General features: G+C 39.8%; 1 protein-coding gene across 2 annotated transcripts in view; it reads right to left on the minus strand.

The window, feature by feature from the left end:
- The window catches only part of C2H19orf12 (chromosome 2 C19orf12 homolog), a 51338-nt gene extending 37174 nt beyond the window's left edge, over positions 1–14164 (minus strand). For both annotated transcript variants that reach the window (XR_006354755.1, XM_043982915.1), the window contains exon 1: positions 13909–14164. The gene's annotated coding sequence lies outside the window, so the exon portion shown is untranslated. The remainder of the gene's footprint in view (positions 1–13908) is intronic.
- Positions 14165–24799: the final 10635 nt, after the last annotated feature.

The following is a 24799-nucleotide window of genomic DNA, read 5'->3' on the forward strand; positions in this document are numbered from 1 at the left end:
TTATTAAATGGGGGCGATTTGTAAAGAAAGATAGCGTCTTGTGCATAGTAGGCATTTAACATGTCTTTGCTGAAGTGATTCCTTGTGATTTCAGCACTGTTGCAGCTTTAAATAAATACAATAAATACTCTATTTTGTGCCCTTTCTTTCAGCCCCATTTCTCCATCTTGTCCACAAGGGTATCGTGAGAAAGATTTGGTGAAGTACCTCCACAAGCTCAAGTAATATGACATCTAGCATTGGGTAGAAGGATGGATGGCAGCCTTCCAACTCTAAGGTTTGTGATTCTGAAAGTTAATCAAGCCAGCAAACAAGCATTTATTAAACAGATAGTAAGTGCCTAGCACTGCTTGTTCCTTTTTAAATTTACTGCTGAAAACATTAAAATATTTGGTAAAGGATTTTATCAGTACTCTATATCAGAAGATAAACTTCACAGAGCCTGCACTATGACAGGGGATGGGTCAAAACACATTCATTACTGATACTTTACATTGACTAAACAGAATGAAATTAAATTTATTTCCTACCTTTTAGACATCAGGATAATACAGGAGGCAAAATTCCCAGCAACCTATAAGTCTTCTCTGGCCCATGTAAAGACCTTTGATACATCAGATATAAATCCTATAGCTATATTTGCAATGGAAAGAATGCCAGATTTGGAGTTGGGGAACTTGGGTTTGAGTCTTGGCAAAATTTTATACTTTTAACTTATTTGACTCAAGTAACTTCTTCCAATTTCAGCTCATAGAAATGAGGGGGGTGGCATTGATGACTTACTTCCATGGTACCTTCCAATTCTCTCCAGAATCTCTATGGTGTTATGATTATTCATGTACATCTTCAGCCCTACTGGGACTCATGTTCCATAATTGCATTCATTCATTCAACAAATCTTTTTTAAGATCCTGCTGCATACAGAGCCCCATTTTGGACACTGAGAAAGAGGTACCAAGTTTAGCTACTACACTGTCCCTTCCCTAACTGAGAAAGCACAACACTACATGATCACTGCATTGGGAGTACAAAAAAAATGTCATATGATACCCAAGGAAGAAGACTATTGTTGCTCACCAGGGGTATCTGGGAAGACTTTCTACCATTTCTGTCACGTTTTGGAGAATGGCTAAGAACTCAACAAATGAGTGGTAAGGAGAGCATTGTAGCCTGAGTAAAGGTATAGAAGCAAGAAAGCATGCATAGGCAGGTCAAGGGACAAAAAGGCAACCTTTTTAAACAGCCTGTATAGAGGTTGATAATATGGAAAAAAAAGTGGGAAAGGTAGGATGGTTGTGAATGTCAGACAAAGGAATCTCAACTAGCCTTGGGAAGCCATAGGAAGGCACTGGAGATTTACAAGAAATACAATGATCCTGTTCCACTTCCCCCCATCCACCCACCCAACACCTGGTCAGCTGGCATCTATTGTCTTGTACTTGGTTTGAGGATGCTCCATTTTCAGAAGGCTATCAAAATCAAAGAGGGCAAATGGGGTGGTAATGGGATGGAAAACCATGCATATACGAATTCAGTGAAGGAAGTAAGAATTTTTAACCTAGAGAAGAGTCAATTTGGGACATAAGAGGAAGGGGATTATGAAAGTTGTGGGTTATCACACAGAAGAGATATAAAGCATGTTGTGCTAGGCCTTCATTCTAAAAGAAAATGATGGAAGATGAAGAGAGGTAGATTTAGGTCCAATGTAAGACAACCCTCCTAACAATCAGAAGTATGCCGCCAGATTTTAAGAATATAAAGTTGTGAAGAATATAAGTAGTGATGAAATGAAGAGCACTGGGTATATATTGTTTTCAGGTTTAGTAGAAAAGAGGAGGAGAGAGACAAAGAATTTCGGTGGGTTAGAAAGGTCAAAAAAGCTTACTTAACACAGGATATGTGAACATATTTGTAAGCTGGTGAAAAGGGGTCGGTGGAGAGACAAAGACTGGCAATGCATGAGAAAGGAGAGATGACCTCTGGAACAAAATCCTTGAAGAGGCAAGAAGGAATGATTGAAGACCCTGGTAAATGGATTTGCCTTATTAAGGAGGAGAACTACCTTTTTCTTTTGTGACCAGAGAAAAGAAGGAAAGAAGGAGGATGTTGCTGAGAAATTCTGAGGAGATTCATGTTGACTAGCCTCAATTTTCTCAGTGAAATATGATATGAATTCAATGCTAAGAAAGAAGAAAAGATTAGGGAAAGGAATAAAAAGAAATTTTAAAACATATCCTGTGGGGGAAATGAGTGAGGAGTCAAAAAGGTTAGAATGTAAGGACTATCAAGAGAGCTACAAGAGTCTAGTTGGGATAACACAACAAATTTGCAATGGGTGAAGGCAGCGCAGTTTTGTGATTTTTCTCCATTGTTGTTCAGTAGTCCTAGGGAAGAAGAATTCTAGAAGATGAATAAGAATTCAACAAACGAAGAGGGATAGGTTGGGAGGAGGGTCCTTTGCAGGATGGGAATGGTCAAAGGTAGGAGGAGCAAGATTATTCCCCCATGGCATCGTGCACTGGGCCTCACACAGGGTAGATGATATATAAATATTTATCAAGTGAATGCATAAATACGCAGTATTACCAAAAAACTTCATCAAGTTTTCTAAATGATCCTGCACAGACCTCAGAAAGTGAAGATACTTTCTGTTTTTCATCTCTTGAGAAATAATGTTGCCTTCTTCTTCTCTAACCCTATTCCCAGCTTCCCATCCTCAATACTCTTTACAACATGTTTCACAAGAGTCTAAGTAAAAATGGTTTGACATCTGATTGTTTTCCTAGAGAATAGTTTTTTCCACATCAATCTTTCTTTAAGCTCCTATTGCATAAGATAAATACACTAACAATTCCAACACTGAACATTTTCTCAATAGTCCGTTTCACCCACTTCTATAACAATGTGTTTAAGGATTTCATATTTTATGTACTCAACCAACCCATCTCCAAACACAGAGGGTATATCTATCCTGGGAACAAGTTCTACTCAATTGCTGCAAGGACTTAATAAAATTAAGATGACTTGGGACAGTGGGAAGAGCACTTTACTGACAGTCAGGAGACTTCAGTTCTAGCGCCATCTCTGTCACTAACCAACTGTGTGAATTTCCCCTCTCTGACCCCAAAATAACTACAAAAGACTAGATGATCTCTAAGGTTCTTTCCAGATCTAAGTCTGTGACTTTGGAAACACTATAGTGTAGGCTCCAGGAGCCCAAGACTATCTAAATCTTTACCTCCCTACCATATAGCCCAGTATTCTGCACATAACAGGCACTTAAAAAATAAATGTCTACTGAACTGAATGGAAACAATATGTTTGACTGATTCTATGGTACTGCAGCTGATTTTCTTGGATGGTTTATAAGGAAGTTTGTGAAATAACTACCTGGTTGAATATTGAAAGGATACCTAACAACTCCTGTTCCATACTGATCTGCCCACCTGATGTTTAAAAGACATCACTGAAGCAATAGATCTGTCAAACTGTGTGGGGCTCCACATGTTTCACTGTAGCTGCTTTCTAGGAGGCTTTCACTTTGATCACATGACCATTTTGACAACTTCAGTCCAAGAAGAAGGGTACAAAGGCCAATTAAGAGCTGTTAGCAACCCTGATCATCCCTGCCCTTTCCTGCTGTTAGTCTAACGTTTTGAAAGGCATTCTGTCATTCAAGAAAGGGCGGTATTTTCTTTTGCCTCAAGGAAAGTGTTCCTGTGAAATGGGGGAATTTATGGTTGCAAGCTAGCACCTGCTGGGGAAGGGAAGAAAAAGAAGAGGAGGAGGTTGGAATATAGATCTAGGACTTTTAAGACTAAATTTGCTGTTGCCCATTTGGTTCATGACCGGAGGTCTACCTGGTACACCCCTTAGTTCCCAAGTGGCAAGGTAACTGGGGGCAAGCTTATTTTGTAGGTAGGTATACTCAAATCTGAGTGCTGCCTTCATGTGCTCTCTATAAGATAGATTAGCAAATGGAAACAAGTGTACCATCCATGGGAAAGCTATATTGATCTAATTAGCCACCAGAAGCTGGCATTAGAAAGAAAAGGCACCTCGAAAAACCCCAGAAGGTATCCAGAGTGGATGAGAAACAATACAAATATGTCACTTTACATAAGAGAGGTCCCCCAGAAAATTTTAATGTAAACTAAGTGTATATAAAATAAATTATAGTTCAAATCTATTAGGAGAATTGAGTTTGTTACATAAAATCCTTTGCTGTACCTTTTCAAAGAGAATTATTTTTGTAACATATTTCATGAATTCAGATTTTTATGTATTGGATATTCTTAAAGAGTGTATGGGGGTGGGCAGTGAAAAAAATGGCCTGTATTCTCAGGGATTCTCTGATCACACTCTGGAACACCTTAGATTTGGAGGGAATCTAGAAATACCTCACTCAATGCAACCTCACAAGTAGCAATCTTATTGGACTGTCCTTATGTTAATAAATATTCTGGAGAAATTATTTTCTAGGAACTCAGTCTAATACCATGTAAGGAAGGATACAAAATGATAGTAAACATATGTGTTGCTTATTTCATCTCTTATCTTCTAAGAAAAAGTTCTTGACAACAATTTTATCCCCAGATTAGTCAAAATTTTTAACTGATAACAACCTCTTCTCTTCTGAAAGAGCCAACCTCACATAACTGGACCAGGCAACTAAGTAAAATATATTCAGTATATTGGAAGGGTGGTCAACTGGCATCCAGGAGCATAGAAGAGTCAAAGGAAAGAAGCCTGGAGGGTTGGAGCTACATTTCAATAGCTTCACTCCAAAAAACACCACTGATAGTGGCGTTGGGAATCCCAGAACATTCAAGTTCCTTTTCCTAGTAGCAGTACTGGCTCAAACACAGCTGCCTAAATCCAAGAGGAATATGTATTTTTCATAGAATAACTTCAGAAATACTAACAGCAATAACAGATCTTGGTCACAGAAGAAAGATTTATTCCAGTATGGCGAAGTGGAAAGAATGCTGAATTTTGGGTCAGAGGACCTGGGTTCAAATCCCAGTTGTTATTTACTATTTATGTGACTCTGGGCAAGCCACTATTTGTCCTTTCTGGGCCTCGTTCTCATCTTTAAAATGAGGATGCTGGTCTAATCTTACCATCCTGCAATATCCTATCAGTCTTTATACTCTACCTCATCACCACTCTCTCACTGGAGGGTGGAGCCAGGAACTCTAAAGCCTCCATTTAAGGAGGGAGCTCAGCTCATAACATCTCATTTCCCACCTGACTATACTAATTTGGGTCTTCTCTGATTCTTCCCCCATGCCCAGGAAGCTCATTATTGTGACATCATCCTACAAAGTCCCATCAGCCTTAGTACTCTACCTCCCCAAAGCCTCTCCTTTTCAGTTTCCTTTTGTGTGTTGTCTTTCTGTATTAGATTGTAAGTTCCTCAAGGGCAGGAACTGTCTTTCTTTTTTTCTATTTGTATCCCTAATGTTTACCACAGTGTAGACACTTAATAAATGTTTGTTATTGACTACTGACTAGTTTAAATGACCTCTAACGTCTCTTCCAATCTATGATCCAGTCAAATTAGACTATTCAACACTCCTGGTCCTTATTTCTTGATAAATTCAATTAAAAAACACAAAAACTGATATATACTATTGCAAGTATATGTGCAAAAATTGCACATGTACTATGTGCAAGGCATGATAATGAATGTTGAAGATACCACAATGAAATAAGATAGACAGCCCCGGCATTCAAGAAGTTTACAGCCTAATAGTAGGAATAAAGCATGTCCAAAGACAACTATATAATACAAGGCAGAATGTGATTAATCAAGGGAAAGGTCCGTACCAGGTGCTATGAGAAAGTCAGAGAGACATAGATCAACTCCAGCAGGGGGAATGAGGGAAAGCTTTGTGGAATAGGTGATACCAGAGCTTATCCCTGAAGGAAGGAAAAGAAATCAAAAGACAATGGGCATGGGCAGCTGGGTGGCACAGTGAATAAAGCACCAGCCCTGGATTCAGGAGGACCTGAGTTCAATTCCGAACCTCAAATACTTGACACTTACTAGCTGTGTGACCCTGGGCAAGTCATTTAACCCTCATTGCCCCACCCTCAGAAAAAGACAATGGGTACAAGGAACTCTACTCTAGGCATAGAGGATAGCATGAGTAAAAAAGCAGGGGAAAAGGACAGAGTGGGATATGAACTATAGATGCCAAGTAGTCTAGTTTTGTCAAAACACAAAGTATACAAAGGTGAATAGTGTGAAATAAACTACTTTTTCAGTCTTATTAAATATGCTTTGCCTTCTTATATTCTATGAGCTATTCTATGTTAGCTATTTAGAGGACTGTCAATCATACTTTTGTTTTTGTTTTTTTCCTACAATAACTGTAAAGGTGTGGAAATGGTAACGGGACATGAACTCTGTCAGTGGCCATACCTCAAAGGAGTTGAAATTCTGGGTGCCTACCTAATCTCCTACCTAATTCACAATTAGATTTGTCTGTGAGATAGGCCAAGTGAACAGAAAGCCCACCTGCCACCCCACTGTAAGGCAAATACCAATCCAAAGCCTTAGTTATTTGTGAAAACCTGGACTGATCTCTTTGATTACAGTCTTCTTAAATTAAATGTTTAGGTCTCTGGGGATAGAAGAGAAAGAGAATAATACTGTATGTCTGATCACTCAGTCGGCAACTAGGCTTACTGTGCTGAACAAAAGAAAGTGATGGTGAAAAAAGAGATGAGATTTAGAAAGCTTCTAAGTTAATGAGAACTATTTACCTCGATGCACCCTGTAATAACTAATATAAAAAGGAACCTGTTGAGAACCTGAAATATGAGCTCAAATGTAATTTCATTTATTTACAAAGGGGCAAAGAAGGCTTTCATGTCCGACTAAAATGAACTCTGCCATGTATAGTCTCCTATTTATCTTCTAAGAGAGTTACTTCAGGTAGAAATCTGTTTACTGAAAAATTCAATTAAAACCAACTCATCAATATCTCTCCAAAGTCTGTAAGCTTAGAGAGAGCTCATGCATGAGGAAATAGCATGGGTTTTAGTAAGGGGTATAACCAAGGTCAGATTCAAAAGAGGCCTAGAATACACTTGAGACACATTTATTTCATCCTGATAAAGTAAGTTCTCATCAGTAAATTTAGAAAGCTCCAAGTAAATACAAAAACAAGTCATGAAATCAGAATCTCAAAATTTCAGCATTTAAAGGGCTCTCAAAGGTCTGCCCAGTGCAAACCACATCTAAAACAGAATCCTCACAACAACATATGGGATAGGTGGTCATCCAGCCTTGGTGTGAATACTTTCAATGAGAGTGAACTACTTATACAACAAGGCAGCACACTCTACTTGTGAACAGCTCTATCTTTTGCAAAGTTTTCCTCACCTCGAGCCTAAACTTGCCTCTTTGCAATTTTCACTTATTGTTCCTAGTTTAGCCCTCTGGGCCAATCCAGAAAATACTTCATCTCTGTCCCATATGACTGCCTTTCAAGTCCTTGAAGATTGCTCTATCCTCTCCCTTTCTAAGATTCCTCTTCTTCAAGCTAAACAGCCCTAGTTCTTCGACCCTTCCTCAGGACATGCACTCCAAGCTCCTCATCATGCTGGAAGCCCTCCTCTGGATACCCTCCAGAATGGAACACAAAATTTGGGCCATGGTCTGACCAGGGCAGAGCACAAAGGGATAACTCCTCCTTATTCCTAGGAGGCATCAATCTATGCTCTCTTAATGCAGCCCTAGACCTAAGATCACATCAAGGGCACATTTGGGATACCACATAACAGTACTGATACAGTCCACTCCATAGGTCTTTTCCAGACAAACTGGTACATAACCAGGCCTCCTCTGTCTTACCCTCTTACATGTGTAAAGTTTATCTTTTTTTAAGTCTTTACATTTATGGCTTTTAAATTTCATCTTCTTAGATCATGCCCAGTGTTCCAGCCTTTAAAAGATCTTTAGATCCTGACTGTCATCTATTGTGTCAACTATTCCTCCCAGCTTTGTGTCATCTATAAAATTGATGAGGATGCCTTTGTTTTAGTTATTGACAAAAAGGTTCAACAGCACAGGCTCAAGCAGACACTCCACTAGAGACTGTACATGGAACATGACTGTTCTTTGAAGCTACCTGTTCAAACAGTTCCAAATCCACCCTATTTGGAACTATTATCTGGCCCACATCTCACCACTTTTTCCCACAAGAAGAGCATGAGAGACTGCGTCAAACAATTGGCTAAAATCCAGTTAATCTATATCTACAGCATTCCTGTGTGAGACCAGTCTAGTAGCCTGTCAAAAAAGGAAATAAGGTTAGTCCAGCATGACTTGTTCTTAATGAAGCCATGCTGACTCTTTGTGATTGTAAATTCCTTTTCTTTATTAGTGAACTTCTTTTTTAAAAAAATATTTTGTGTGGTCTAGACCTGTGATTTTATCGGAAAGAATACTCCTACCAAGGCAGAGGGATAACTCTTCTGCAGCTTACATTCTTAGACCTCTTAGAGCTCTATTCTCTTCATGCAAACTAGCAAAATTCTAGAACACATCCAGTATGAAAGATGTTGTGGGGTTTTTCCCCATCCAAGTTCACAGAACTCCTGAAATCCATCTATGAATCTCAGGTTAAGAACCCTTACAGTGTCTGGAGAACTGGCCTGAGAGTCAGGACAACCCAGGCTTGGGTCCTGCTTCTAACACATACTTGAGAGCAGGGGCTATTTTTCAGCTTTCTTTGTATCCCCAGTGCTTAGCACAATGTCTGGCACACAGTAGGCATTTAATTAATGTTTGTTGACTAAATGGAATCTATTCATTCTTTCAGTACCCAAGGAAGTAGTTCATTTGGACCGAGTGACTTGGATTCATTAAGCTTCTTCTAATATCTCTTACTTATTTTGGATATCAATCTCTATTAGCCATTTCCATTCTGACCTTTGAGCATACTTTGATCAAAAAGCATACTTCTTGGCAGAGAAAATAGTAGCAAATGAAGAATTGCATGATACTGATTTCTCTCCTTGTTCATTATAATCAACCCTGCTACCCCAAGCAGTAGTGCTCTCCCTTCTTTCATCTTCTTTCCCCAACACAGCTCTCCAAGTGTCTCCTTGGCTTTCATCCCTTCCTCTGAACCCTCTGAAATCCACTCTATCAAAACTAGGTGCATGTCAGACTTTGCCTGGCTGTCTACTCCTTCTTTAGCATAAATTCTAAAAGGGAGATGTCACATATTCTAAAGTTTCCATCATTACACCCCAGCAACTAGTTCCTTCCTGTTAGAATCAGATGGAGAACAGCATTCTGCTTGTTGGTTTTTCCACCTTTTGAAGGATGAAATTATCTGTAAGTCATTTAAGAAAATATTTAGTTGCTTTGAATTAGAGAGAATGAACTTGAATAGATTTCTAAATAACTGACAAAGTGAAATCTTTAGTCTCTACCGTAGCATGCCTCTGTGTCACACTTGTGCTGTTTCCCAAACTCATATATTTCCTCCTTTTACTTTGACATGTAGTATGCTCAAATGAAAAACTGCTTCTGTTTCTCCTTTCATTGATCTTCAGGGGCATTGATCTTCTAGGTGATGCAGTGGATAGAGCACTGGCCCTGAAGTTGGGAGGACCTGAGTTCAAATCTCACCTCAGACACTTACTAGCTGTGTGACCCTGGGCCAGTCACTTAACGCCAACTACCTTAAACATCCAGAGCCGTTTCCAGTCGTCTTGATGTATATCTTGCAACTGGACCCAGATGGCTCTGGAGGAGAGGGTAAAGTTGGTGACTTTGCACAGCCCTCCCTCACTTAAATGCCATTCATTCCAAGTCATGACATCACCCTGATGTCATGGGTCTCTTCAAGAAAGAAGGACAAATAACAATGTGGAAATGTTTAACAGGACTGTACTATATAACCTATATCAGATTGCTTGCTGTCTTGGGGAGGGAGAAGGGAAGAGAGGGAGAGAGAAAAATTTGGAATTCAAAATCTTACAAAAATGAATGTTGAAAACCATCTTTACATGTAATTGAAAAAATAAAATACTATTTTTTAAAAGTATACAACATTTGACCTGGATTAACATTAAGACTACTTTTGACCTTGTCTTCTCCCCCTCTCCCTTGGCTATCACTCTCACTTCCATAGCTTCAAATACCACCATCTGTGAACATGATTCTTGAATCACTATCTCCAATATTGTCTTCTCTTCTGAGCTCCAGACCCACTTCTTTTTTTTTCTAATTTATTTATAATTTTATTTTCCCTCAATTACATGTAAAAACAATTTTAATGTCCATTTTTAAAACTTTGTGCTCCAAATTCTCTTCCTTCCTCCCTCCCTTAAGATGGCAAGTTATTCAATATGTTATACACATGTAGTCATGCAAAACATTTCCATATTAGGTTGTGAAAGAAAACAGACAAAAAACTCAAGATAAACAAACTAAAAAATATATGCTTCAATCTGTATTCAAACATCATCCGTTCTTTTCTCTGGAGATAAATCGAATTTTTCATCGTAAGTCCTTCAGAGTTGTCTTGGATCATACTATTGCTTGAGAAAAGCAGTCATTCACAGCAGATCTTCATACGATATTTCTGTTACTTGTATACAGTACATTTCACTTTGCATCAGCTCATATGTCTTTACAAGTTTTTCTAAGAGCTTCCTGCTCATCATTTCTTATAGCACAATAGTGTTCCATAATAATCACATCCCACAATTTGTTCAGCCATTCCCCAATTGATGGGCATCCCTCATTTTCCAATTCTTTGCACTGGAAAAGAGCTGCCATAAATATTTTTGTACATATAGGTCCTTTAACTTTTTGTTTTTTATCTGTTTTGGGATACCAACCTAGTAGTAATATTACTAGGTCAAAGAGTATGCATGGTTTTATAGCCCTTTAGCCATAGTTTCAAATTGTTCTACAGAATGTTTGAATCCGTTTACAACTCCACCAACAGTGCGTTAATGTCCACACCTACTTCTTCAAGGCAATTGAAAATCTCCACAGGAATGCACTTCAACACCTCATACCCCAAATAACTAAAATTTAGGGTTTTTTCTTTCCCATAAATCTACTTCTCCTCTGACTTCACCCAGGATCCCACATGCAAAACCTTGGTGAGAATTTTGGTTGTGACAAAGAAGAGAGAGGAAAAAAATCCAGTTATTGAGTCCTGTCCATTCAACCTCTGTAGCATCTTTCATATCCATCATCTCCTTTTCATTCCCAACGTCATTATCATTACACATTCTATTCCAATACTACATTCCATAATCCACTTGGTCCATTACAACAGTCACCTTTTCAATTTTCCTACTACTTACTATTTGTTCCCCTCCATTCCATTTCATGGAACTACTTCCAAACTTCTACTCAGGCATCTGGGTCATGCCACTCCTCAGGGGCCTGCTACTGCTTACTGAGCAAAATTCTAACCTCTGCCACCCATTCAAGACCTTCCATATTCTTGTAACACCAACCCTTCCTTTCTGGCTCTCTCTGGAACTTCAGCCAAAGTCCCTCAAACATTCCCTGAGTTTGTCCATCCAGTGCCTTTTTTCATCCTGTTCCCTTTGCCCTAAATATCATCTTTTGCCTATTGATTCCAACCTCTCCTTTAAAGTTCAACTCAAATGGCACCTCCTCTAAATAAGCACCCTCAGACCTCATGGAGGTTACTCTGCTTTTGCAGAGGCAGGGAGAGGTGTTGGGGGTAATAGAAAAAATGCTGGACTTTTTCTACTTAGCTGTGTAACCATCGTTCAATCATTCTCCCCCATGGGCACCTTTATCACTTCACTGTAAAAGAAGATAGGAGTAGGGACCTGGACTTATGATTTCATTGGTATATAGAACTCCCAGAAGAGGAAATTTCTTCTACATATGATAGTCTTAGAGAATTGCTTAGAACCTTGAGAGATTGAGAAACCTGTCTACGGTCGGCAGCCAATATATGTCAGAGGCTAGACAATATCCACTGGCCTTTACCTTGCGCCATCTGTAAAGTGGTTAAAATAATATATGAAGTACAGTACCTATCTCACAGGGTTGTTTTAAGGATCAAATAAAATAATGTAGGGGCAGCTAGGTGCAGTGGATAGAGCACTGGCCCTGGATTCAGGAAGACCTGAATTCAAATACGACCTCAGACACTTAACACTTGCTAGCTGTGTGACCCTAGGCAAGTCACTTAACCCCAATTGCCTCACCCCCCAAAAAATTAAAAATAAAATAAAATAATGTAGGTAAAACACCTTTAAAATCTTGAGAGTATCATGTCACCTTTTATATATTTTTTAAAAAATAACATAATATCATGCATCATGGTGATCTATGTTTATGCAATAGTCACTACTAGCACATATGCTTCATAAAGACAGAAACAGTGTTTTATCAAAGCTTGTTTATCTCTTCAATCACCTAACAGTGTTCTGTTCATAGGTACATGGAAGATGTTTAATACATGTTTGTTCAACTGAATTTTCTCTTAGTATGTATCTAGTATGAAGATTACTTCTGTAGAATGAGACCAGGAACAAACAGGTGCTAACCAAGCAGGTGTTAACTGTTCTAATGCAAAACAACATTTGAGACAGCTCATCATCTGCCTATCCAGGTCTCAGTTAATATTCAAGTACTGGCAAGGTACTCAAGAGGTCACCTAACCAATTCTCCGGCTTTAAGGCACAGATGACACAGTGGTGAAAATAAAACATCACCCTGATCCGAAGATGAGAACTAAAAGCTACAAAAATTCCATACTCATAATAACAATTCCTATGTGAATACTGATTTATAGTTTTTACAAAGTAATTCTCAGTAGCTAAAAGGAAGAAGTCAATGCTACTAAAATCCAGCCAGCCAACCAAAAGCCATGGAAAGGCAACGTTCTGTAGTTTCTGCTTCTGCCTTGGTTACTTATTACCTGTGTGATCTTGTGTAAGTTACTCCCCTCCTGGGGACCTGTTTACTCATCTAAAAAATAAGGGAATGTTACTGGACCATCTCTAGAGTCGCTTCCAGCTCTAAATCCTGCAATCAGCTAAAATTTGCAGAATAGTTGTGGGAGGCACAGCTAGGCACCGATTAGGGCAAATAATGAATCCTGTGAAGTGGTTGCTTTATTCAAATTCACGATATTTGGAGGTCTAATTGTATAATCATTGGTTCCAGCTTAGAAGCAGCAAGGTGGCAGAGTGGATAGAGCCCTAGATGCCTATGGTACTTACCAGCTATGTGACCCTAGATGAGTTACTAAAACATTGCCTGTCTCCGTTTCCTCAACTGAAAAATGGGGATAAGAGTACCTTCCTCCCAGGGCTGTTGTAGGGTTCAAATGATATGATAACTGGCAAACACTTAGCCAAGTGACCGGCACATAGTAGGTGTTTAATAAATGCTTATTCCTGCCTGTCAGTCCCCCCTCTCCCCCACAATGTAAATATGTAAAGTGAATGACCATGTTCCAGGATGCCTTATTCACACTAAGCAGGAATTAAGAAGTGGAACACACAAGCTGACAACGGGGCACACGGATTATCAGGCTCGGTGGGGCCTGAACCAGGAGGGCTTCTCTGCCCTCTAAGGAGGGGCCCCTGAGCAAGAGCTTGGGGGGTGGGGTAGGGGTATCTTATGAAAATCAGCTCCAGAGAAGCTCCTGTATAGCTGGGGCGGGAAGGGGGCGGGAAGGGGGGCCGGGGCTGGGCCGGTGGGGAGGACCCAGCCCTCTCCCCGTCCATAAACGGGCTCCATAAACGGGCCGGGGCCGGGCCCAGCGCCCCGGCAGCGGCCTTTGGGCCTCGGCCGGTGCTGACTCACGGCCCTCCCCGTCATGCCGGGGCCCGGAGTCCCCCACCCCCACCCCCACCCCACTCCGCTCCTACCTGCCGGCCAGGCAGCTGCCTGCCGCAGTCACAGACTGGGCCTGTCGCGGCAGAACCCCAGAAGTCGTGAGGGGATGGGGAGCGGAGCAGCCGGCCTCCTTCCTCTCTCCAGGCCCGGCTCGCCCCCGCCGCCGCCGCCGCCGCGTCCTCGCTCCCCTTGCGGGGCCAGAGCCGGAGCCGGGGCGGGCCGGGGCTGGGCCGGGCGGGGCAGCCTCCGGTCCCGAGGGAGCCGTGGAGCCGCAGGTTTCCCCACTGAGCAGACTGGGAAAGGATCAGATGGGGCGGGGAGGTCACCGAGGGTCACTGGGGTCATTTAGGGAGGAGCTGTGTCAAACGGCCATTTGGGAAAGGGGCGTGTTGGGGGGGGGGCGTCATTTAGGGATGGGGCTAAAGGGAGTTATTTGGGAAAGGGACGTATCTCTAGAATTGTGTATGGGAGGGTCTTTTATGGGGGATGTTATGCGGGTCACTGGGAGGGGGATGTATCTCTGGAGGTCATTTAGGCAGGGGTGTCATGAGGGTCATTTGGGGAGGGAGCATCTTGAGGGCCCCTCAGTGGGGAAGGATCGCTAGGCTAGGGAAACTGATAATGGTCATTATTTTGGGAAGGTCATTTATACCTTCCTACCCTATGATTCCTTTCTTCCAATCTGCTAAAGTGTAGGCTCGGCGCCATCTTTACTGGATTTCCCATTCTCACTCCTAAACCCCAGGGTCATGATGCAATTTTCCTTGGAGTTATGTCACTAGGATTCTTTTGAATTAAAAGTTTTTAATATTTTTCCAATTCCTGGACTTTGATTACTAACCTCCTAGTTAGTATTTTCTTTCTTCCAGCCTCCTATGCCAGCTTCATCCCACCTCTTTCTCAATCTTCATCTCTATCTCAACTATACCTTAAACAAAGGGACTTCAACATTAATTTTATGCTTCCTCCCTTACTCTGGTCTTTCAATGCCTAATTATCTTCAACTCCCAGTCATAACTCTAAGATAATCACACCCTTGATCTTGCCATTACTTAGAAGTATTCCATATCTAGTCATTACCTATCATTTCATCTCTCTCCATGCCTTACTTCTCCCAAACCTTGTCTTTGTCCTCACTTTAAAATCCAATTCCTCCACTCTTGTCCTCTCCCAGGCCTCCTTTGTCTTTAGTTTCCTCCTTTCTCAGTCTCAATTTTATAATTAACCAGTTCATAGTTAAATACAATGTCCCCTACTCCCAGATCTCTTTCCCCCCCATCTTATCCTTGCTCAAGCCTTGCCAAACCCAAACTCTAGTTAACTCCTACCATCTACCTCCTCTGTAGGACTGAGCTGAAAGGAATCATACAACAAGAGCCTGCTTAGGCCACTTCAATTTATGTTATCTAATCTCAGCTAGACCCTCTGCAAAAAGCCAGTCCTTTTACATCTCTCTAATTTATATCAAGGGGCAGTTAGGTGGGGTAGTGGAGAGAGCACTGGACTTAGAATCAGGAAGACTCATCTTCATTAGTTCAAAATCAGCCTCTGACATATTCTAGCTGTGTGACCCTAGGCAAGTCATTTAACCCTGTTTGCCTTAGTTCCTCATTTGTAAAATGAATAGAATCTTCAAAGGCCAAGAAAACCCCAAAATGGGGTCACAAAAAGTCAGACATTACTGAAACAACTAAATAACAATATATATGCATATATTACATATATACACACATATATGTGTATATACACACATACATACATATACACACACACGTGTGTGTGTCACACTATCTACAAAGGCTGTTTCAAACCTACTCAAATATCCCATGCCTCTCCCTTTCCCCACTTTTAAGCTGAAGCCCTCACCTCATACTTTACTGAAAAAATGGAGGCCATTTGCTGCGAGCTACTTTTATTCTCTAGATTTTAAAACCCCTTAACACCTCTATTACTCCAGGATCTGATGAATAACCAGTTTTTCTCACCTAGACCAAGCCCCTCTGCATGTATTCTTGATTCTATCACCTCCCAGCTCTTCTTGCAGATTGCGCCCATAATCATCCTTTTTCTCTCTGTAATCTTTAATCTTTGTCTACTGGCTCCTTCCCTGTGCCCTTCAAATACATCCAAATATCCTCTTTTAAATTTTTTTTTCATTTGGCCTTCCCATTCCCCCAAGCTAGCATCTTATATCTCTCCTACTACCAGATTCCTAGAAAAAGGTTTCTATACTCATTGCCTCTACTCCCTTTTATCTCATTCATTTTTCACCTCTGTAATATGTGAGATTTAAAATTGGATACTAGAGCATTAATCTCCCCTCTTTAACCTTTCTCTTAATTTATCTCCCAGACTAGTAAATGGAAGAAGCTTCTGGTCTCTAGTTAGAGCTTTTATTGTTTGGTAGTTACAAGGTGATGTTGATTAGAGGGATAGTAAAGTAGAAATACAAAACAAATAGTCTTAAATCTAAGCTTAGTCTATATTCCATATAAAACTCACCAAGAGCCCAAGGACACCTTTGGGGGGTAGAGCCAAGTCAAGCATGTGCTGCTAACAGTGAGCCGGGCCGAGTCGAACTCTAGTCAGCATCCGTTTGTGCAGCGCCAGTCATTGGACCAGGAGAGCAGGAAAGAGATCTCACTTCCATTTTCTCCTTGCCTTTTAAACTCCCACCCCGGAAGTGGAGTGCTTAGCAGCCGGGCTGGTGTGCGTAGCCCATGCACGGCCGTTGGTCTCCTCCCCAAAAGGGTGGTCCATCAAAAACTGGCGTACTTTTTACCACAAATATGACTTCTGGCTTTATCATTCTCCTCTGATTTTTTTATATTTTTAATATATTTTAATATGTATGTTTATGTATTTATGATTTTTAATATTTCTTCTTTTGTGCTTATTTTAGGTTTGTGTATTTGTTGTTTTTGTAATTTCTTAAATGTCTTAAACCTCTTTTTCTATTTTGTTAATTTGTAGGGATATGATTTTTCCCCTAAGAAATACTTTTGCTGCATCCCAACAATTTGGGTATGTTATTTCATCAATATCACTTTCTTTAACATGATTATTTCTATGATTTAGTCCTTGACCCACTGTTATTTAGGATTTCATTGTTAAGTCTCTATTTGGGCTTCTTGCCTTTTGTTTGTGGTCCCTGAACCAATGAATATTTTTATTTTGTTCCATTCTGTAAAGGAGATTTTTACTTATTTTTTTTCTGCCCTTTTACATTTCTTTGCTATATCTCTATGCACTGATAAATGACCAGGTTTTTTTTATAAAGTTCCATATGGCATTGAGAAATATGTCTTTTCTTTTTGCAATAACATTTAGATGTTCTAAGTCCTGAAACTATAGTTTCTCAGCAATTTGTTCAATTCCATATTTTTTGCTTATCTTTAATTAGATTCATCCAAAACTGATAGAAGGATATTGAAGTCTCCTGCATCATTGTGTTATTCTTTGTGTCTTCTTATAGCTCAGTTAATGTTTCCTTTATAAATTTGGATGCTAAAGCATTTGGAATGCATAAGTTTATTTCTGATATCACTTTGTTGTCTATGGTTCCTTTCAGTATAATGTAGTTTCCTTGTTTATCCTCTTGAATGTTTGATTTTGTTTTGTCAGATAGCATAATTGCAACTCCTACTTTTTTGGATTCATGTGATACATGTTAAAAATTTTTTTCCATTCTCAGTTTTATTTTGGGCATATCTTGGCTTTTTAAATGTGTTGCTTGTAAATAGGAGATTATAGGGTTTTGTTTTCTTATCTAATCTGTCACTGTTTCATTTTATTGGATTCTTTAATCCATTCACATTTAATGTTACGAGAGTTAGATTTATATTTTGCTCTATTTTCTCAAATAGTGGATTTTTTCAAGTTATGATTTTTCCCTTCTTCCACTATAAACACAGTACTATGTCTCTCTAGTTATTTTAGCTTAATGTTTTTAAAGCAGGTCCTTTTTCCACTGAATGTCTTCCCCAATTCCCCCTCCCCCAATCTGTTATCCCTTTCCCTTTGGAATTTTGCTCATTAATTCCTTTTTTTTTCCTGCTTTTATTTATTTATTTATTTAAACCTTCCCTCTTTTTCCCTCTTAGTCAAGTAAATTCCCCCTTCTCTTTCACTTCACTAGACCTGTTCATTAGTTTTTTTAATTTTTTTTTTTTTGGTATCCCTTTCCAGAGAAGATTTCTCTTACTCTCTTCATTGTCCACCCTCAATCTCTGGTTCATGATTCCTATAATTATCTCAGTTGTTGTTTAGTCATTTTCAGTCATTTCTGACTCTTTGGGGCCCCATTTGGGGTTTTCTAGACAGATACTCGATTATTTTGCCATTTCCTTCTCTAGCTCATTTTACAGATGAGAACACTGATACAAATAGGGTTGAGTGACTTGTCCAGGGTCACACTGCTAGTAAGTGTCTGAGTTCAGATTTGAACTCAGTTTTCCTGACTCCAGGCCTGGTCTATTTACCATGACACTTAGTCCCTCTCTATTCTCTGTATTCTCTATGAAATCAAAATTTCTGAGGTATGTATTCTGGGTTCTCTCCCCTAGGAAATCTCTATGTATTTCCCTTTTCTGTTATGCCTCATTTCTAGAAATATACCAATCCCTGCAGGGGACAGAGAAGACATTGCCCCCATGAAAGGAAACACCCTCCCCAACATGTCCCTGATTATGTAACCCACCAAAACTCCATATACACTCCCCCTTGTTATCCTTTCTCCCCATTTGCCTCAAAATCTCCTCTTATGTCCATGCCCTTCTACTCCCCCACATGCCAGTTGCCCCCAGAAGTTCCAGATCCCCCTATTCAGAGGTGTAATGAGTAGTCTTTTCAAGTACCAAATCCCCCAGACAACACCCAACATAAGATCCCCATCTCCCTTCACAAAACATTTCTGTTCCCCATCAGAGCATTCATCAGTGGGACCTCCTCCCACCACCAAAACAAGACCTCCTTCTTCCCCCTTTTTACAAACCTTCTCCCTTCCTCCTCATCCCTTCCCTTGCAGGCCTTTCTCTTACTGAGAGACCTCAAGGATCACATTCCCCTCATTGATAACCCTTATTTTTACCTCTATCCCTCTGCTCCCTTCCTCCCTTTCATGTAGCTTCCCATATTGCTAAAATAGTTCCACAAAAAAAAAAAATCACCTATAGGCAGGGTATTGCAGAGTTCTATCCATAATTCTCCAGGCCTTCCTCTCTACTATTACCTCCACCTGATTTCTACTTTTATTTATGTTTCCTTGTGTAGATTGAGGAAAAATAAAACTTACTGGTCTCTTTGCTTTTATTCTGTTGCTATTGCTGTCGTTGGCTGCTGAATTCATTTACCCTTCTTGCATGTCTGTTCTCTGCAGTATTCTAGAAGCAAATATTCTCTTCAGTTCTGGTTTTATTTTTAATGCCTCTTTATTATTTTATGTCCTTTTTTCCCATTTGCAATTAGACTCATGTGCAAGTTGGTCATTCTGGGCTGTATCCTGAGTTCCACTGTTCTTCAGAATACATTATTCCATTTCCTTCTGTGTTTTCTGGTGGGTACAGACTAGTCTTGTTTATATATCAAATTTTCTTTCCTTTGTATTTGTCTATCTCCTGGTTCCTTTCAGAATTTATCATTCTGAATTGAATTGTTAAATTTAACCATTATATGTTTTGGAGTTTACAGTATTTTTCTGGAAGCAATTTGTAGATTCTTTCTATTGGCATTTCATTTTCTGTGTTCAGAAGTTCTGGATGATTTTCTTATATTGTTGCTTGCATTATGATGTTACTGTTTTTTGATTTGTAGTTTTTGGGGGGAGACTTCTAATTCAAAAGTCATCTCAGGGGCAGCTAGGTGGCACAGTGGATAGAGAACTGGCCCTGGAGTCAGGAGTACCTGAGTTCAAATCCGGCCTCAGACACAAAACACTTAATACCTGTGTGACCCTGGGCAAATCACTTAACTCCAATTGCCTCACTAAAAATCAAAACAAACGAACAAACAAAAGTCATCTCTATGCATCCTTTCTTTGAGATAAATATGTTTTGCTTGGATATAGAGCATATTTTCTTTTAATTTTATAGAGTTTTGCTTCTCTTCTTCTAGATTGTCCTTCATTTCTGTATATTTGCATTCCCAATCAAAGGCTCTCTGTTTCTTTGATGAGACTTTTCATTGCAGATTCAAGTTTTTCTCTTCTGACAATTATTTTGCTGTCCAAGACATAAATTCTACTTTCATAATTCTCATTTCTCTTCTAAATCACTCAGGAACAGAGTTCTTGTGGTTCTATGTTTTCCTCAGATTCTACAAGGCCCTCTGTCTCATCAAGTGTTAAAAAGCTTTCCTTTGTTTTACATTATTTAGTCATAGATGCCTGTATTCATTTACTAGATCTGGAGGCCATATTTCCTTCTGCTATTAAAGTTTTCTTTGTTGATTTATCTGCTTATGTCGAACTTTTTTCTTTCTTTCTTTCTTTCTTCTTCTTCTTCTTCTTCTTCTTCTTCTTCTTCTTCTTCTTCTCCTCCTCTTCCTCCTCCTCCTCCTCCTCCTCCTCCTCCTCCTCCTCCTCCTCTTCTTCTTCTTCTTCTTGTAAATGTCAAATGTCTGAAGCTGGATTTGAACTCAGGTCCTCCTGAATCCAGGGCTGGTGCTTTATCCACTGCACCACCTAGCTGCCCCCTGGAGCCTAGCTTCTTCTTTTTTTTTTTTTTTTTTTTTGGCGGGGCAATGGGGGTTAAGTGACTTGCCCAGGGCCACACAGCTAGTAAGTGTCAAGTGTCTGAGGCCGGATTTGAACTCAGGTACTCCTGAATCCAGGGCCAGTGCTTTATCCACTGCGCCACCTAGCCACCCCGGAGCCTAGCTTCTTAAACTGCTGGTCTCAATGGCATCAAGTAACCAAATATGGGGATTGCTAAAAATTTGGCAACAATAAAATACCTATTTTATCTATCTATATACCTGGGGTCTCGAAAAAATTTCTTAGGTGAAAAGGAGTCATAAGTTAAAAAAAAAAATTTAAGAATCCTTGGTTTAGAGTGTAGGTCTCCAGCTCTGGGAGGAGAAGGGTATGGGGTATAGGGTTGAGCTCTTTTTCAAGCCCAAACATACATCCTGTCCCTTTCCCTGTTTCTCTGCTCTCCAGAGATGTTTTTTGCAGTGTAGAATGCTGCCCCATTCTGCCCCAGCTGCCCCAGCAAACTTCAGTGGCCTGAAGTCCCAGTATCCATGGCACTGGAAAGAGTAAATGAACAACAAAATATGTTTTGGTGTTTTGTTGCAGACCCTTCAATCAGGTCCTGGGGTTGGCTAGTATAACCTTGCTGCTGATAATGGTGGGGTGGGGTAGGGGGGATGTTGAAGAGGGTGGAGGTAACTGAGTATGCTCAAGGTAGACATCAGTTGATTGGTTTTGTTTTGTTTTTTATCTTCTTTTGTGTTGCAGGTATTCTATGCCATGGAAACAACTAAAATCACTTTATTGTTGGTGCACAGTTTCTGTTTTAGAGAGGTTTGAGAGTTCCATGAACCAGAGAATATGTCTAGCCTGCCATCTTCTTGGTCACATAACCCAGAAGTCCCCCAACATCATCATTCAACTGAAACTATACGCTCCAAAATTAATAATAATCTCTTAATCACCAAATTTGATGGCTTTTTATCAGTCCTCATCCTCTGTGGCAATTAACATGGTTAGCCACTCTCTCTTCCTTGATATTCTCTTCTCCACTGTGAGAATCAGGGTGCTACCCCATGCTGAGAAAGACATTGTGAGAACCAGGGCAATACCCCACTGAAAAGAAAACATGTGACTAGCATCCGGAAGCTGCCTAGCATCTGGAAGTTACATCTATTCATAGACCATCTGTAAGTCATGTCAATCAATGGACTAGCCAATTAGCTTGGAGCTATGTGTGGGGACTGCCCTGCTACCTATTCCACAGGGGGCTTCTGGGAGAACTGGCTGGGACTTGCTCTCTTTGGAAGTGTGGGCTGCTAGGTGAAGGCAAGGTTTTTTTCTCTGTCCATAATTTTTCCATTCTTTAAAATATATGTTCTCACCTTCTCTCTCTTCACTAACTTCTCATAAACTTTAATAAATACTTAAAAGCCTAAACTGTTGCTGAATTTATCAGTAAATCTTAGCTATTTTCTCCTCCACACTGGGGTCTGGTAAGGTGATCACACATTAGATTTTAAACATCACAACACTCTCCCTTTCCTCCCTGTTTTTCATCACATTGTTCTCTTCTGATTGTCCTCTACCTGTCTGAATGTTCATCTAAATCCTTTGTTGGTTTATCATCCATATCCTACTCCCTAACTGGGTACACTCCAAGGCTCTATCTATCCTGAGACTCTCCCCTCTATACCAGGTGTTCCTAACCTAGGATCAATAAACTTGTTTTTGTTCTGTAAGTATTTTGATAACTATATTTCAATATAATTGGTTTCCTTTGTAATCCTATATATTTTGTTTGGGGTATTTAGAAACATTGTCCTGATCTGAGGTCTGTAGGCTTCACCAGATTGTCAAAGGGATCCATGACACAAAAACGGTTAAGAACCTCAGATCTACATTCTCTTGCTTGGTGACCTCCCTTTGTCCTCCCATGGGCTTGATGATCATGTGTATATAGACGATTCTAGATCTATATCTCCCCTACTATTTCTTTCTTCAACTTTGTCCTGAATCACCAACAGCTTATTATACATTTTGAACAAGATGTCCTATGGATATCTCGAACTCCATGTGTCCAAAACAGAACTCATCTTTTCTCCTAAACCCACTTCTCTTCCAGATTCACTATTTGTATTAAGGCAACATCATCCTTCCAGTCTCCCAGGTTCATAACCTTAAAATCATCTTTGACTTCTTATTCTTACTCATCACCTTTACTCATTAAACTCTATCTTCCTATTACCTCTAGAAACAAATCCACACCCTGATGGTGGTAATTTAAAGCCCTTCACAACCTGACTCCAACCTACTTTTCCAGCCTTATCACAAATTACTTCCCTTCCCTTACTCTGCAGACCAGTCAAAACAGCCTTTTTTTGTTGTTGATTCTTACACATCATATATCTCCTGCCCCCATGACTTTGCATAGGATGAAAATCATGGATGAAATGTACTCCCTCACCTTGACCTCTAAAATCCCTGTTTTTCTTCAAAATCCAGGTCAAGTGCCACCTCCTACATCATTTTTCCTAAAACTTCACCCCAACCTCAAATTATAGTGTTTCCCCTCAAAATTATATTCTATTTTTGCTGTATATATTTGTATTTACTTTTATATATGCATATATATACTCCAATAGAATATATGATCCATAAATACAGGAACTTTTTCATTTCTCTCTTTCTATCCCAAAGTTTCTGGCGAATAGTAGACATTTAATAAATGCTTGTCAATTGAGTGATCAATGGATTGATTCTCAGCAGAAGACTTCTTCTAGACCACTGGTGTCTAAGTCAAGGAAAATAGCCACCAACCCATACATAAGTATTCCTGCCTGCAAAATATTGACTTAGAAACCTTCCTCCTCCTCTTCCTTCTCTGTCCCCTATGTATTTCTTTCTTCTCAGTCTATTTTCTGGTTCATTATCTTTCTCCTTTCCATTAATTGCATTTTCTCTTTTGGTGACCCTTGTGTACAATTATGGTGGCCCAAATTTAGTTGGTTCCTAAATCTACACATCTAACCATAGTTTCTCTCCTGAACAGCAGTCCTGCATTGCAAGTGCCTGCTGTAGAAAACTACCTGGACACAGCATCAGAATCTCAAACTCAGCCTCTCTGAAGCAGGATTCATTATATTTCTTCCCCAAGACATTATGTCTCCTAACTCTTCTATGTCTATTGAGGGTGCTACTAATCTTCTAATCACCCAGAATTTTTAACCTTGGAGTTATTTTTAACTCTTCCCTCTCACTCTCCTTTAGCAAATCTCACTCAATCCATTGGCAAATCTTATGGATTCTACCGCCATTATATCTCTCATTTACTTCCCATTATTTCACTCATATAACATCTACCTAAGTTCAAAAGCGCTTGTCAGTTCTGACCTAGACTAAACCTATTTCCACTTGCTCCCCTCTCTAGTTTATCTTCCACACAGTTGCTTATTTATGTCAGTCTTAAAACATAGATTGGACCATATCATTCGTTTACTCAAAACTCTTCATTGGTTCCCAGTGCCTCTAAAATAAAATACAAATACCTCTGTTTTTTATTTAAACCCTTCACAATCTGGCTTCTACATATCTTTCGAATCACTTCATTTTACTCCTCTTCACACTTTCTCCATTCCAGTCAATAAGCCTACTAACTATTCCTTAAAGTTAACATTTCCTCTCCTAAATCTGTGTCTTTGTACTGGGATTCTCCTATCTCTGCAGTTCACTCTCTTTACACCCTCCTCCACTTGGAATCCCTGACTTCCTCCAAAACATAGCTCAGGTACTACTTCCTACAAGAGCTCAGTAATTAATGCCCCTGCACTCTGGAAATGACTTCATGTTATTTTGCATAGTACTTTATATTTACTTACATGTATATGTATTGTACTCTCCCCCCTCTCACCCTAGTAGAAGGTAATTACCTTGATGGCAGGGACAGTTTTAATTCCATTCAATTGAAAAAACACACACTTAAAATATACAAGGCAACATGTTGGGCCCTGCAGATACAAAAAAAAAAAAAAAAGGTCCCTGACCTCCAGGAGCTTATAGTCCAATGGTGGTATGAAGGATGGGGAGAGGAAAGAAACAACATAGACACAGATAAGTAAATGCAAAGGATATACAAAACAACACAAAGTTTTTTCAAGGGGGAAGGAGCAATTAACAACCAGGAAATTGGGAAATGTCTAGTATAAGGAATGACTTCTGATTGGTGCCTTGATAGA

This window comes from Dromiciops gliroides, chromosome 2 (assembly GCF_019393635.1).
Source record: "Dromiciops gliroides isolate mDroGli1 chromosome 2, mDroGli1.pri, whole genome shotgun sequence".
Classification (NCBI taxonomy): Eukaryota; Metazoa; Chordata; class Mammalia; order Microbiotheria; family Microbiotheriidae; genus Dromiciops; species Dromiciops gliroides.